This window comes from Meleagris gallopavo, chromosome 1 (genome assembly GCF_905368555.1).
Source record: "Meleagris gallopavo chromosome 1, MGAL_WU_HG_1.1, whole genome shotgun sequence".
In the NCBI taxonomy this organism is placed as follows: Eukaryota; Metazoa; Chordata; class Aves; order Galliformes; family Phasianidae; genus Meleagris; species Meleagris gallopavo.
Genome location: NC_139404.1, coordinates 81,551,046 through 81,565,381, shown reverse-complemented (window position 1 = coordinate 81,565,381; position 14,336 = coordinate 81,551,046). Strand labels below are relative to the sequence as shown.

Genomic DNA, 14,336 nt, shown 5'->3' with positions numbered 1-14,336 from the left:
TACTGCCCCAAACAAATACAGCCTGATGAAGGTTGTAACCCACCATAAATCGCGAGAGAGCTTTTCCAATGGTTTCAAAGCACAATGAATCAACTAACAGATCAACATCATAAGAGGTTTTAGCATTTCTCGAATTTTTGTAGGACTCTAAGTGTAGTTTGGGAACTAGATTTCAACAGCTTCTGAGATAGAACAATTTTAATGCTGAAAATATTATTAAACATCCTTTTTCAAAAACTGACTTCAATGTGAAAGGAACATCTAGTCTAGGTTTGAAGTTTTTCTTTCAAATTGATACTGTGAATTTAGCAGGAGTGGGAGATGATTTGTGAACGTTAAAATCTTGAGTGTCTAAAGGTCTGCTTGTCCATGAAACAAGAGTATGAACAGTTGCATGCTCCATCTCTTCACGCTATACAATATTCCTCACCCCTGAACTTGGCCACCTCAGAAAGCAGAAGCAGTTTATTCTCTGAGTTCTCTACAATTCCTGCTGGCCTCTGTCCTAAGGTTGCTTTCATGGGTTTCTATTTGTACTGTCAAAAACCATCAGTGTGAGGTTTCAAATCCCATTTACTAATGAACTCTTTCATCTTTGTGAATGGGATAAAGAGATTCTTTGTTTGAAAATAAGGATTATTTTTCTTGTTGTTCTGCTAATTTTTGCATCTTCTTACAAGACTTTTGTTTTTAGAAAACATTACAAGACAAAACTGTATCCCAGCTTTGACAAAATGTTTGACATCACCAGTTTGAAGAGAATTCTTATATATACCAAATTGCATAGTGCCTGCTGTTCAACTGCTTCACACTTCTTTCTTCTCAGATCACTAGGTGAGATTTAGGAAATTCTCCCCCCAATGTTTTTATCAATTCTACTAAAATCAAGATCTCCAGAAGAAGATCATAATAAATACAGTCAGAAGCCAGCAGGAATGAATTGCAGCTAAAGTGATTTTGATAGTGATGATCCCTATAACCCAGCTGCTTCCAAGCTTGGCCTTGAGGCAAGATTTTTAAATTTAAAAAGAAAAAGAAAAAAGAATATACATACTTTTTAATCTGATTTTTTATTGTCATGCTCTGATTTTTTTATAGGCCTTTGCAAAGTCTGATTGGCTTCTGAGCTCTTAAAACCCAGCATCATCATTTTCCTATGATTCTACGATTCCTTCTCCTTTCTTCCCCCTTGTAAGTTTTACGGTGTCCTAAAACCACCACAAAAGAGGTTAGCTGTCTTTTATATAACTAGTGAATTATTAGGGTTGACAACACCCTCCATGTTCCTTCCCAAGAGACTTTCAGGTATGGACCATTGTGAAATGACATTTTTGGACACTTAAGTGCTGACATTCCAGAATCCAGTTTTAATCATTTCATCTTTTCTGGGGGGAGTAGGGGGGCAGAAGGAAGAGGGCTGGAAGTGGGGAAGAGGAGGGGGGAAAAACAGAATGAACATTTTAAAAAAGCTGATTAACGCGACCTGAGTAATCCGAAAGTGAATGCACTGAAAACGTGGGCCTTAAACTGGTACAATCACACAGGTCTACAAAGATCTCCTAGTCTCTCACATATTGAATCTGATTCCACCCATAGAAACGCTCCTCCCTGTCAAAGTAGAAATCCTTTACAAGGCAGCATGTTAGAGCCAGACACTGCAATACAATAATAGGCTGAAAAATTCCAGTCAGCAGATGAGCTTGGGTAATGAGAAGTATGTGACTATCTGGAGAGAATTAACTACAGCTCTAGTTAGAAGGAGTCATGCTCAAAAGATCTTCCCTTTTTGCTTCGTAAGAAGTTGGAGCAGCCAGCAACTTGACCCATCAACATGTTCTCAGCTTCCTCTGTCTGATTGCATTATCATGACCTTATCACAAAACACTCTTTTTTCAAAGGTAAGTCCCACAGGGAAAAAGTAAACTCTGAGGAAGTCTTGCTTAAGCCATTATGGAAAGAACATCCAACTGGCTTGAAAGTCTACAGTAAGGAATGTGCTTTCAGGAGCCCCATTGCAACCCAGCAGTGCGTTGGTGTACTCACAATCAGATGACCCTGTGTGTGCGTGTAGGTTTGTTGGTGAATGTGGTGAGTGGATGAGGGCCGGGTTCAGAGACGGAACAGCTTCAAGGTTCAGGCAGGGAAGGCCTGGCTTGGCGCTGCATGCACCCGTCTGAGTAATCTCATTCTCCTCAGACGCCTTCTGGTTTTCAGCTGTCTTGGGTTTCTTCCTGAAAATAAACAAAGAGACCTTTGAAGGGACTGGCTGCATATTTGGGAAAAGGCATTTTTAGAATCTGTTAAAGATAACTTTCTTTTTCCCCCTCTCACCCCCCTCCCTCCTCTCCTTTCCCTTGCAGGGAGGGAGGCAGAGAAGACTTTCCTCCATGCTTCTTGTTTGGAAACAAGCTGCTCCTTGTTTTGACTCTGATGCAATGGCCCTGAGACTGTATTACAGCAAAGAGGCCAAGCACGAAGATCCTCATTCTGCCCCTACTGATGACATATAAAGCGAAACTCGTCCCAGTGGTTTAGACAGTCGGAGCTCCGTTTGACAAATATTAACCAAGGCTGTAGCGTTCTGAATAGAGTTATACAGAAACGTAATAGATTTGTCTGAAAAGCAAACAAATATGCAAGTTCCCAGTTCAACACAAATCAGAGAAAAGACTTGTTTTGTAGAAAAAAGCACTGAAGTAATTTTGAGATGCAGAGGTCATCTCAGTAAAGCGTTAAGTTTTGGAGCCTGAAACGACATACTGTGAGCACAACGCATGCAAGCCCTCAAGGCCTCCTTCTTCGCAATATTTTGTAAACACAGGGAAATAGAAGCTGTAAGCAGATGGTGACTGCTGCATCCATTTCACAGTTGGGGAAACTGAGGCACAAAGAAGGGATGTGGCAGGCTTTGATTCACACAGCAGGTCTTCCGCATGGACATACAGGGGCTCCTTCCCCACACATGCTCTGCTCTCCATATCCCACCTAGAACAGCCTGTGGCTGACACGCCAGAACCCGGAGTTTTTCAGCCCCCAGGCGCTTACATAAGGGCGTTATATAAGGGGGGGCACGCCCGGCCGGGGGCAGGGCCAGGGGCAGGGCCGGGACTCGCCGCCATTTCCCTTCGGCCGCCGTCGGGGGGCAGCAGCTGCCGTGCCCGGCGGTGTCCCTTTGGCCGAAGCTCGGGGAAGAAAGAAAAGGAGAAAACAAAAGTTAAACGAGCATAAAAGAAATAAACAAACCACGTCCCCCGCCTGTAACAGCCCACAGGCCGAGCAGAATCGAAAAGTGAAGGAAAAGTGGGGAGTTAAAAAACAGGGAGAAAACTGAGGCACTGCATGAGTTAAGGCTGATGTGCACACAGCGGCGGGACCCCTAAGCTGCCCAAACGACCCCAAGTGCTCCCTCTTGTCCAGAAAGTCTGCTTTTAGGTCTTGCAGCAGAGATTTTAGGGAAAACAAAGCTGACCAACGAAGCCTCGATGTGTTCTGGAGTAATGGAGACTAAAATTCCTCACAGCAGATGTACCCCAGACAGTGGGCACAGGCTGCTGCATTCTCCACATATATAATCAATATGCTCAAAATAAGATGGGCCAACATCAAATCAGATTTAAACAGTAACAAATAGGAGATGACAAAGTGGACCTTACTTAAAATTGCAAAGGTACAGCTAAGGGTTGAACCGGATTAATTTATCTTGAACAGAAGGAAAATGAAAGCATTTAAAAGCATGTTTTTCATGAAGAGTAAACATAGCATTTTTTATCAATCCAAGCTCTGGCATCCCTCCGTCTGTTTCCCATCCTGTCACCAAGATCCACCTCTTGCTACATAGCTGAGCATGCATGAGATGCACAGCTTGCACGTGAGCATGTATATTTTAAAGTGTACAGACTGCCTGTGTTTTGTTCATAGCAGTTTGTGTAGCTCCTTGGCATACTAACTCTGGTGACTTCCACTGCACACCCTCACACATATCATGTCCTGACCCCATGACTTTCACATGTGCACCCAGCACATGCTGGATACTGTAGTGTGTATAAATCAGTGGTTTTTTTACAGCATTGCTACCCAAGAGGCTTTCAGATAGCATGGCTTTTGTCCAGGCAGCAAAGGACATACACAGAGTTAGACTCAGAGTGCATTTGAAAGCTCAGCTCCTGTATTTAAGGTCTGTTTTCAGTCCAGGGTTAGCTCAAATTGTACACTTGGAGTACGGCCTCTGGCTCCAGCTCGATCCCCACACAAAGTTGCTTCCCTTGAGGACAGTGCTGTTATTTGTAGGGTAGGGGCTCAGCCTGAGCAAGCACTGCTTGTAGGCTACTAGCACAGCCAGAGTGTGTTGTCAGACCTAGCACTGACCAAGGCTAACCTTTAATCCATTCTGATCCTGCATCTGCCTCCCAGAACTCGCTTGTTCTTGAAATAAAAATGACACCAGTGAGGCTATGCACAGCATCTCCTGCTTCTTCCTTTCCAAACGTACATATTCCAAACCTACTCCAGATGTCTTGCACCATCACTTTTCCACATGAGAGCCCTGTAGTGTGGTGATTGTACTCAACAGGATGGGAGGAGAAGCAGTGTTGCTGAATGACAACTAGACACAATACCTTTCCACAGCAGCTCTCCATTTCTCTCCATTTAGACATGCGCTACGCCTCAATAGTACCTGAAGGGAATGCAGGCCTCCACATGAGGAAATTTCAGTAAGGGAAAGAGCTTATGAAGAAACTCAAATGTGGTTCTTCCTCTGCAGTCTGCAACGTCAGACTGCAGTTGTCAGCTAAAGAAAATAGGTAAAACCAGAAAAAAGCTCCAATTGCTCTAAGTATATTGTTATCCTTTTGTTCTACCTTATCTCCCTTACAAAAAGCTCCTATTGCTATGATCTTCACCTATATGTTATAATTAAACATTCATGCATTCATTTACAAAGTCTATATTGCTATCTTATTGCTACATTCTTTACAGGGAGAGTTGTTAAGCACTGGATCAGTCTGACAAGACAGGTTGTGGCATTTCCATCCTTGGAGATTTTCAAACTTAATTGAACCAGGCCCTGAGTAACCTGATCCAACTTGGAAGTCAGCCCTGCTCTGAGCGGGGAATTGGGCTAGGGACCTCCAGAGGACCCTTCCAACCTAATTTCTTCTCTGATTGCACAGTTCTTCTACGAACACTTCCATCAGTGAGCTCTCTAATAAATCCCTGTGTTTCAGAGGTAAAATGGGACGCTAACTGTGGAAGAGTATGAGTTGTCTTAGCTATGTGAAAAAAATATAAAAGCACAGGGATAGGCATGAGAATGAAGCATGCAGTAAATATTAATCGTGGAACCTTCCCAAAGTATAAATACTTATCCTTGGACTTCACTAATTGTCACCTTGTGTGGTTATTTCTGTTGTGAAAGTCAGCCTACCTTGTTACTTGAGTTCATTTGAGTACGTCCTCCTCTACAGACTAATCCAAACAAGAAGTCTGCAATATTCTTGTTGCTTAGGGCAATGAAAGCTTAAAATACTTGCAAAAAAACTGGGAATTTGCCTTTGGAGCACAGAGATCTGGTCTAACCTTCAGTTATCTCTGAGCTCCTTCTCCACACTTAGGTTCACTACAAGCCCTTCCAAACACTGAGCTCCTCCTGAAAACCATCAGAAGGCTATGTATCATCTTTGCTTCTCGTGAAGGACAGCAGAAGACCAACATGGAAAAGAAAGGAAGGGCACATCTGTATATGAAGCTGATGGAAAGACTCCCAGAAGTCAGGGACAGAAATTTCTTATTTACTGCTGATTTATAAGAAGTTTATCCAGCAGTTTTAAACATTCAACCTACTCATCTCTTTAAATTACATCCTATGTTCAGGTACTTTTCTTTTGTTGGTATTCATTTTCAGCATTCCTTTGTTTTTACTGCATTACTTCTCATTATGTTCACTTACACCATCTAAAATACATTTTCTTTCTTAACTGCATGTTCTTTGATACTTAATATGAGCCTAACTGCAGCCACTTACATCCCTGAACTAAACTGCGTGCATTAGTGATTTCTAGATATTGTGTAAAACAGGAATCTTTCCCAGCTTTTTATTTCTGTTTCTCAAAACTTCTCTGTCACTGTCTTCACTGCAGTGAGGTATTTCCTCCTTTCCATCTACCTCAATGCTACAGTATCACACACTGAGGTCTCAGATGGGTAACAAATAACAGTGTGACATTTACTGCAGTGATGGCATTGGCTGCAAAATAGGACAGGATCCTTTCTGCTTAATTTGAAGGCAGAACGTAACGTTTTGGATATCCTAGCTTCAGAGCTATCTGGAAACATTGCCACCACTGAGCTTTGGAATGGCTTTAAAACCCCTGCTAACTTTACCTCTTCTTGCTTCCACTCATGTACACAACCTTCTTGCCCCCAGTCCACCAATTGCTCTGCGCACGATTTCTTTGTGTTGCCCTCGTAACCATTGCTTGAGCTTAGAATGGATTTCCCTGTGATGAGTTACCATGTTCTTACAGCTGAACCCCTAAATCAGGTCCAAACCCCCTAAAACAGGCAACCTTTGTTGCAGAGCTGCAAGTGCTTTTCACGGGATGGCTACCACTAATGCTTGAACCTACCCTTGTAGAGAAGGCAGCTTTCCGTCCTGCTGAGACACCAGGTTAGCAATGAACAAATTAGCTCAGGTCTTGGATCCTGTGTAGCTGTGCAGAACACACAGTAGTATCCTGGCTCTCAGGGGAAGCTATGATAATGTGACTGTATGAGAATAATGCTACATAATGAACAATAATGAGGCAGTTTTCAGCCTCTGAATACAGGGAGGGCCGGGTCACTAACCAGACCTTTCTTCATCGCATACTAAAGAGCATGGAGGGAACATGCCATAAGGTTGCTGATGTTACAAGTGTTGCTGCTGGTTGAGTTTGCCCATCCACATCCCTGGCATTATTTCTCTTAGCAGATATGACGTCACCTTCCAGTAACTGCCCTCAGGTCAGAGATGCCTTTAGTGCCCAAGCCAGGTACTTAACTCACTGGTGTCTCTAATCTTAGTAATTCACACAGACTATCTATAATTTTAAAACCCTAGCTTTTCAGATCCTAAAAATACAACGGTGTGAAAACAGTTCACGTTTGGTTTTAAGCAGTATTTTTCCCCAAGTGTTGTGCTGCACATTCTTCCTCTGTCTGTACACGACTAACACAGCTCTTGATATCAGTGCTTATCACTGCCAGTGTTGTGTTTCTTCCAGACGTGACATTGACAATACATATTTAGAAACTGACAGAGTGAAAGAGAGAGAGATGAGTATAATTACTGAATATATATATATATATAAAGAAAAAAGGAAAAGAAAAAGAAAAAGAAAAAACACCCAACAGAAGTGCTATGTCTGCCCAGAGCCCTCACCTCAAAATTCAGGGTGACTGAAGAGAAGAACCATGAGTGAAGCTTCTGCAGACAAGCTTGCTTTAAAACAACTTAAGCCATCCCAATTTTCCTGCCAGAAGTGTTGCTTCAGCAGTTAGAAGTCCTGCACAGACTGACTGCCTGAATATTCACACGGTTTCTCTGATGATTTTGCAGCCACATTGATCTTCATGCTGTTATAGCTACATGACTGGCAGTTTGTTTAAAATCTCTGACTGCAAGTTTGTGTCATACAGTGGAAAACACAAACTCCTGAAAACATCGCCATAAAATGTAATATGAAAGGGAAATCCCAGCAGAACACTGAAAAGCAAGAATAGGAGGCATGGAGAGCTGACAAGAGAGGCCCAATGTTCTCATGCAATAAAAGCCTGGAAAATTTAATCAACGCAGAAAAGTGAAATAAACTCCAAAATCCCTTACAGGAGGCTGATTAACATAATTAAGTTAAACTCAGAGATTAAGTTAAACTTAGACTGAAATTTGCTGAGTCTTTTTCAGACGTGAAGTGAGGCTGATATGCCCCTCCAACTTTTCCATTTCTCCACCTAAACCACAAGCCTCAACAAAGTTACTCCTTGCCTACAAAACTTGCCTCACTTACACCCTTAGAGCACTTCGGCCACAGCTACACTGCCACAATATGGGCATCACTGAGAACTGATCACAACAAATCAGAGCTATGAGATCTACAGGAAAAACCAACAGTGCATATAACATGAAGTTGATAATTTCAGAGTATAATAAAACCACAACACAAAGTCAAAATTGTTTACAATCTCAGGCAACTCTACTTATATAATCCAGCCAAATTTACCAAATTGCAATGGCCTAAAGAAACTCCAGCCCAAATCAGAGATGACTTGAGGCCTGGAAAAAATAGCTTAAACCCTTAAAGAGTTGTAGTAAATTCAATCCACAATGCATGAAATACCAGCAAGAGGAAAGGTGTCTCATTAAAAAGTAATAAGAATAAAAAGAAGATAAACACTCTGAAGACAAACATGGAAGAACCGACCAGAACAACACAAACTAGATCAGTAAGCAAGTAGAACCTGCCAAACTAAGAGACACAAGCACATCAGCCATTACTGAACTATGCTCTGAGGCTATGACTTAAATATTTAAAAGTTTTTTATTGACATATTTTTTGCCCACATATTTCCTTGTAAATTTCAAAAGCAAAAACTCAGTTTACTCTCATCAGTAATGCTCACAGGTGCTACAGTTTATTTTTGTTTTATTTTTTAAATCCGTCCTTTTTCTTTTTTTTTCTTTCGCTGAAACAAGCAGTCTTTTATAAGAGATAAAATATACTTACAGTGGTTTCCAAATGGTATCACTCCTCAGGTAAATTACTCCAAGCCTTGGACTTAGTGCACACGTTCATTGGGGCAGGGAACAGAGAGAGGCTGTGTCTGCAACAGAAAGAACCAAAAGGAAAAGTCAGGGGGGAAATAATTATTTATTGAGAGCAAGAAAACTCGTTGCAATGATAACTGGTGTTCTCCACTGTCAGTACAGCTGGCTTGAGCCTTGTTCAGTCTCTCCAGCCCCAGCTGTACATGACAACAGAATCGGCTCCCAGCTTCCAAAGGCTGCCCATGCGACCTATTCTGGTGAAGCTGGGACAGGGAGGGCTAGCCAGCAAAATGCTATCAGAAGGATTCCTTGCTAAGAAGTTGCTTACTTTGATGGCATGAGCACGGAACAGCAATGGAGAGCTAGCACAAACTTGGCACTAAAATGCATCTCATCAGAACAAGGCTAGTCCTGTTCAGAGCAGCGACGAACACTTGCTTAAAACTAACAGGTAGGAAAAGGAAGAAAAAAACTCCTTCACTTCTTTTGCTGCCTTTGTATCACAAAAGTGATGGCTCATATCAAAACAAAATCCCCACTCATCTCCCATCAGGTCCACTGCAGTGAGAGCAGTGAAATATCTTATTGTTAGCCTTCCAGTGAAGGTTCAGCTCAGGATCAGCTTTATGGATGAAATCTTCTGAGCTATAAAGGGAGTTGGACTCAATGGACTAATACAGGAATGAATCTGAAGAGAAACCTCAGCTCCAATATTACTTAGAGGGTGATTTTACCACCCAGACCTAAGTTTTTGGGAGTATTTACATCTTTGAGGGGACCTGAATCCTTTGCTAGACTAACAGAACTCCTCCTTTGCTAACTTCTTATAATCTTTGGGTGGCTCATTGTGGATGTTGGAAGTATTTCTGAAGTTAACATCCAGAGACAGAATGAAATCCTGCTCACTTCACTTATGCAAGGAACTCCTGGGACATCAGCATATTCAGTCCTACCCACAGTGAAGCCAGTGGTGCTATTTCCATGAATAAATAATTTTGCCTACTCTGATCAGACAAGAAAAGCAAATATTTGCTTTATCAAAGAAATCAGGAAGGTGAACAAAAAATGATAAGAGATGTAATTGTTATTTCACAGGTAGTTGATGTCATTGTGCAAGCTGGCCATAAATGCAATACAATAAAAAAAAACCCCACTGTTAGTGCAGCAGGAACACTGGAATGAGTGCCAGCAGACACAATGAAGGATTTTAGATGACACTGTAATAATGTGCTTCACAAAATATACATTCAGTTTTATGTTCAATTTACATATTTTGTAATGATGATATTTAATGGGAACTGATATATATGCTACATACTCATTTCAACAGGCTACACAAAACCTGCCAACTACACTTCACAGGGGCTCAAAAAACATTTTCATTGATTCCAGTTTTCTTGGACTCTCCCCTTTTGAAACCTGCTTTGAATTGCAGATTTAGAAAATTTAAACAGAAAAAAAAAATCCTCAGCTTAGCCTGGACCTCTGACTTTCACCGGAGCTTGGAGTGGAACCATATGCCAGCATCAGGTTAACTCAAAAGAACTTCTTGAAACAGTGACACCTTTGACCAGCACAAAGGTTTGAATTTCAAAGGTGCGGTAACGCTCAGCGATTCTGCAGATTGAAGCCCTTGCTAACACTCAGCATGGCTTACTTTCAGACTCTCCTTTCCACTTCCGTATGTGCTCCACCTTTTCTGTTAACGCTGACCTCACTTCTTGTATCCACTTTGCACACATCAGTCTGTCTTTTATCTGAGTATTCCTCCCCTTTTTAAGGCATAAATCCTGCATGGCTTGAGGACTGCCCACTACTTCAGTCAATGTGCATTTCTAACTTGCACCAGAAGCAGAAAAATTGCAGGATCAGGTCTTTAGTCTTTACTTCAGCAGAACTCCTGCTCACTTCACTCCTAATTTCACACAAGAGAAGTCTAAGGAACTGAATGTACTAATCCTGCATATTTTGTCACATCTCTCTTTGTGTGTCATTTGTTTTTCTTCCAATCGCTGGGATTCCAATCCAAGTGGTTCTCTGTTGCAGTGCTGCCTAGCACTCAATCTGGCTTGACATCAAGGGTCAGAGAGACAAGTTGTTAGAGATGGGCTGTTCAAAGTCTTCTATAAAATCTGCACACCAAACTCCCTGTGGAAACAAGCACTAAGAATATCTCCATTTTTTTCCATCATTTTTTCTATGGCTCAGGAAGATGCATCTCTTTTTCTCCAATGCGATGAACATAAAGCACTGAGATCATCTACGGTTCTTAGGTTCATTGGTTCATTTTAAGCACATAAAATCAGCAATGCTGATGGTGCTTTGTAAGAAATGTGAAGCTTAACAGATAAGGAAACACTTCAACATGTTCTAAAAGCCATAATCTAGTTACCAAAAAATTAGAGGAAAATAATTTTTGACCATGAGAAGACTGGGTAAAAAGAGACACAAAAAGGACAGCAGAGGAATGGGATGTGTGACACTGGGTTAAGTCACTTTTCCCCAATCTAATTGTGCTCCTCTATTCAGAAAAGAAAAACATTAACTTCTCTGCTCCATGAGGTACTGTGTTCTTAATTAAGATCTTAGTGGATAATTTTTCTGGATGAATGCATTCCAGAAGTGCAGACTGTTATCTCTTTAATATTTTCGTGAATGATACTAACTTCAGCATTTTATGTATCTTCACATACATTCCACCTTATTCTTCCCAAGTTTTAACTAATTTAGAGGGTGTAAGTAACATATTACTATTTTTATTAAGGAATATCTATTTTACGATGGCTTCGATGTACTAGAGATTGAAATTTAAGATGCATGCTTTAGCTCAATTTCTATAGTAGCTTCAGTGGAGATGCAGTGGGCACAATGTCAGCAGAAAATATGGAACTTTACATAATAACGCTAATGATTAATGGGATCCCAAACCATAACTCTATATTCTGATGCATTGACCTCCCTCCTCCTCCCTCCTCAAACTTGTGTCTTGACTCTTTCATCTCATTTTCTACCTTTCCATAGTTGTTCATTAATCAGCACCATTGATCTGATGTGGTCTGTCATATTCTATTACTTAAAACACACATAAGCAAGCAGTGGCCTGACTCTGATCTTTAGGCAACACACCCCTACAATATCTCCTTTACAGCTGACTGAAATACTACAAACATCAATTTCCTGCTGGTGCTCAGTCCTGAAATCTACTTTTTCCATGTTTATTCCTTGTAGGGCATTTCTGTCTCTGTCCCTAACTCCACTCCTTCCACTCAGATATATCTCCAAACTCTCATTATTCCATATTTGTTAGGAACAGCCACATGTCCAAGCTGCATAATACATTCAGTGAAACAGCTCTTTCTCTTTGTGCAGGGGCTTGAGACTTGGTACCAGACTTCTGTTACTTTCTCTTGGCGACTCCTGATCAAGAAAGCTCAATATTTTAGTTAATTGCTATTTATTTTATCCCTGTAATACTTTTTTCTCTGATATCTTCAGGGAAAATCTGCTCCTTTCTGCTTTCTGTGTGATCCCTAGTAATGAAAAAATTAAAAGATGAGCTTCTTGTGAGCTTATTTCTCATTATTATTTGTTGCACTGGCACAGCACAGTCTATCACGAGGCAAAGAAAAATAAGAACTTGCTATTGCCACAGAAGTAAGCACGTTTGATCTTAATCCACATATTGTACAGGTCTCTTGAGTAGGGTGGGGTCAATTCTAAATGACGCTTTCACAATCATGGATATATTTTCCGACTAAGCTGCCTAGGATAAATGCAATACTTTTGTGGCCACTTTTTCTCCCCAGGAATAGCATTTTAGGTGATACTTTTAAAGCAGCGACAAGAAGAAAAAGATGTGAGCAGCAGAGCTAGCCATCAACAAGTGTGATTCAGAAGACAACTTGCTGCATGAGGCAGGTGAGTCCCGATTCTTTCCCAAAAGAAAGCACATCCTCAGCCTAGGGCAGACTGCAGCATTTATGTTAAGTGAACAAGGTAGGATGTCAGCTACCTGTAAATAACCAACTTCAATGTCTTAAAGAGAGATCAAGATGCGTGATTGTTCACAAAACACCTTCCCAACGGAGGCCAGAATGCGTGCCACAGAAAGCAGAAACATTTACCAGCACAGGTCACACTGCCAGAATAGCACAATTTTTTCTCAACAGTCAGATCTTCATCTTTGAGAGGAAACTGTTCATTGCTGTACCCTGCTGGAGACACTATATATCCACTATCTGTAATTAGGTCTGAAATCCAGAAATTATATTGTTAATGGATGAGACATTCACAGAAAGTCTGTTTAAAGAGGTTGGACTGCTCTTGCCTAGTGAAGGCCAATTTCCCATAAGGGCATATTTTCAAAAGTACTATAGAAAAAACCTCTCCCTGAAGTTCCAGGGGTTTTTACTGAATTCTGGAATAGCAATGTAGTTTGTAGCAATGCCTACATCATGTTTCCAATGTTTGTCCCACACACTCTGTATGACTTTTCTGTATCTGTTTCTTTTTCCCTCCTCTCGCTCCCTTTTATCTGAGAGTATAAAATTCCTCTTCTCTTAACAGGCAACTCTTTTCTTCAGTTTGAATTTGGCACTTTGGAAAAGGCATTTTCTAGGTATCACTTTCATCTGCTGATTCTTGCTGAGATTTCTTGCTATTTTGCAAGTGGTACTGTTAATGCAACAGCTAGCTACTCTTAAGAGCTAAGGTCCAAAAGGACAAACAACTCTTCTATGAACCCTCCCCTCTGCTCCCTGTGCTGAATGGCCTCCCCTGCCCTAGGCTGTCATACATAGCCTCAACTGTGAACTCCGGGAAATGTTCTCTCCTACTTAACAAATATATTGAAGTGCTGCTTCTTCTGCCTCACCGGATAGAACCAAGAGAGAAAGGGGGGTCCTGCTGAACTGTTCCTTGTTGCTAATTAGAAAAGTAGTGTTAGGTATCTACTGGGACTTTGCACGCCTGATTTGAAACGGCGAAGAAACCTGGCACCTGGAAAAGGCAATGTTTTGTCAGTAGGTGGGAGACATTATCAGAGCGGAAGCAGATCACTGCAAGGCCAATGTAACACTATGGCAGACATCCACATGAACAAAAAAAGCTACAGTGTCAGACTGAACCATGACAGTGTGCCAGACCATGAGCTGTCTTCTCACTAGTGTTAAAGAGAATGACGCTGTACACATAGTTTGGTGAATGTAAACATGGCAACCATATATACGTGGATGTCTGCATAGTTACCTACATGGGTATTATTTTTAAATTATTCTGACAAAATATTGTTGTGTATAACAAAGAATTCTTATATTCCTACAACAGAGCCGTCACAACTGTATCTTAATGCTCAAAGAAACTGCATATTTTCCAAAACAATTTACTAAAGCAGGGCATGACTGAGGAAAATATGTAAGACAATGAATTTACTGGTACCAGTTTTAAATTCAGAGTAAACTTTCTCAGTGCTCAGTGGGACTGCACCTACATAAACGTTCCAGGGAACAGACTGATTTCTAGGTGGTCCTTGTAC

The 14,336-nt window shown here is 41.2% G+C and overlaps 1 protein-coding gene across 18 annotated transcripts in view; it reads right to left on the bottom strand.

Annotated features, from left to right (window-relative positions):
- The window catches only part of ZBTB20 (zinc finger and BTB domain containing 20), a 455,562-nt gene that overhangs the window by 32,238 nt on the left and 408,988 nt on the right, over positions 1-14,336 (bottom strand). For all 18 annotated transcript variants that reach the window (XM_085237458.1, XM_085237517.1, XM_085237467.1 and 15 more), the window contains 2 exons: positions 8,763-8,859; positions 2,044-2,231 (listed from right to left, as the gene is read on the bottom strand). The gene's annotated coding sequence lies outside the window, so the exon portion shown is untranslated. The remainder of the gene's footprint in view (positions 1-2,043; positions 2,232-8,762; positions 8,860-14,336) is intronic.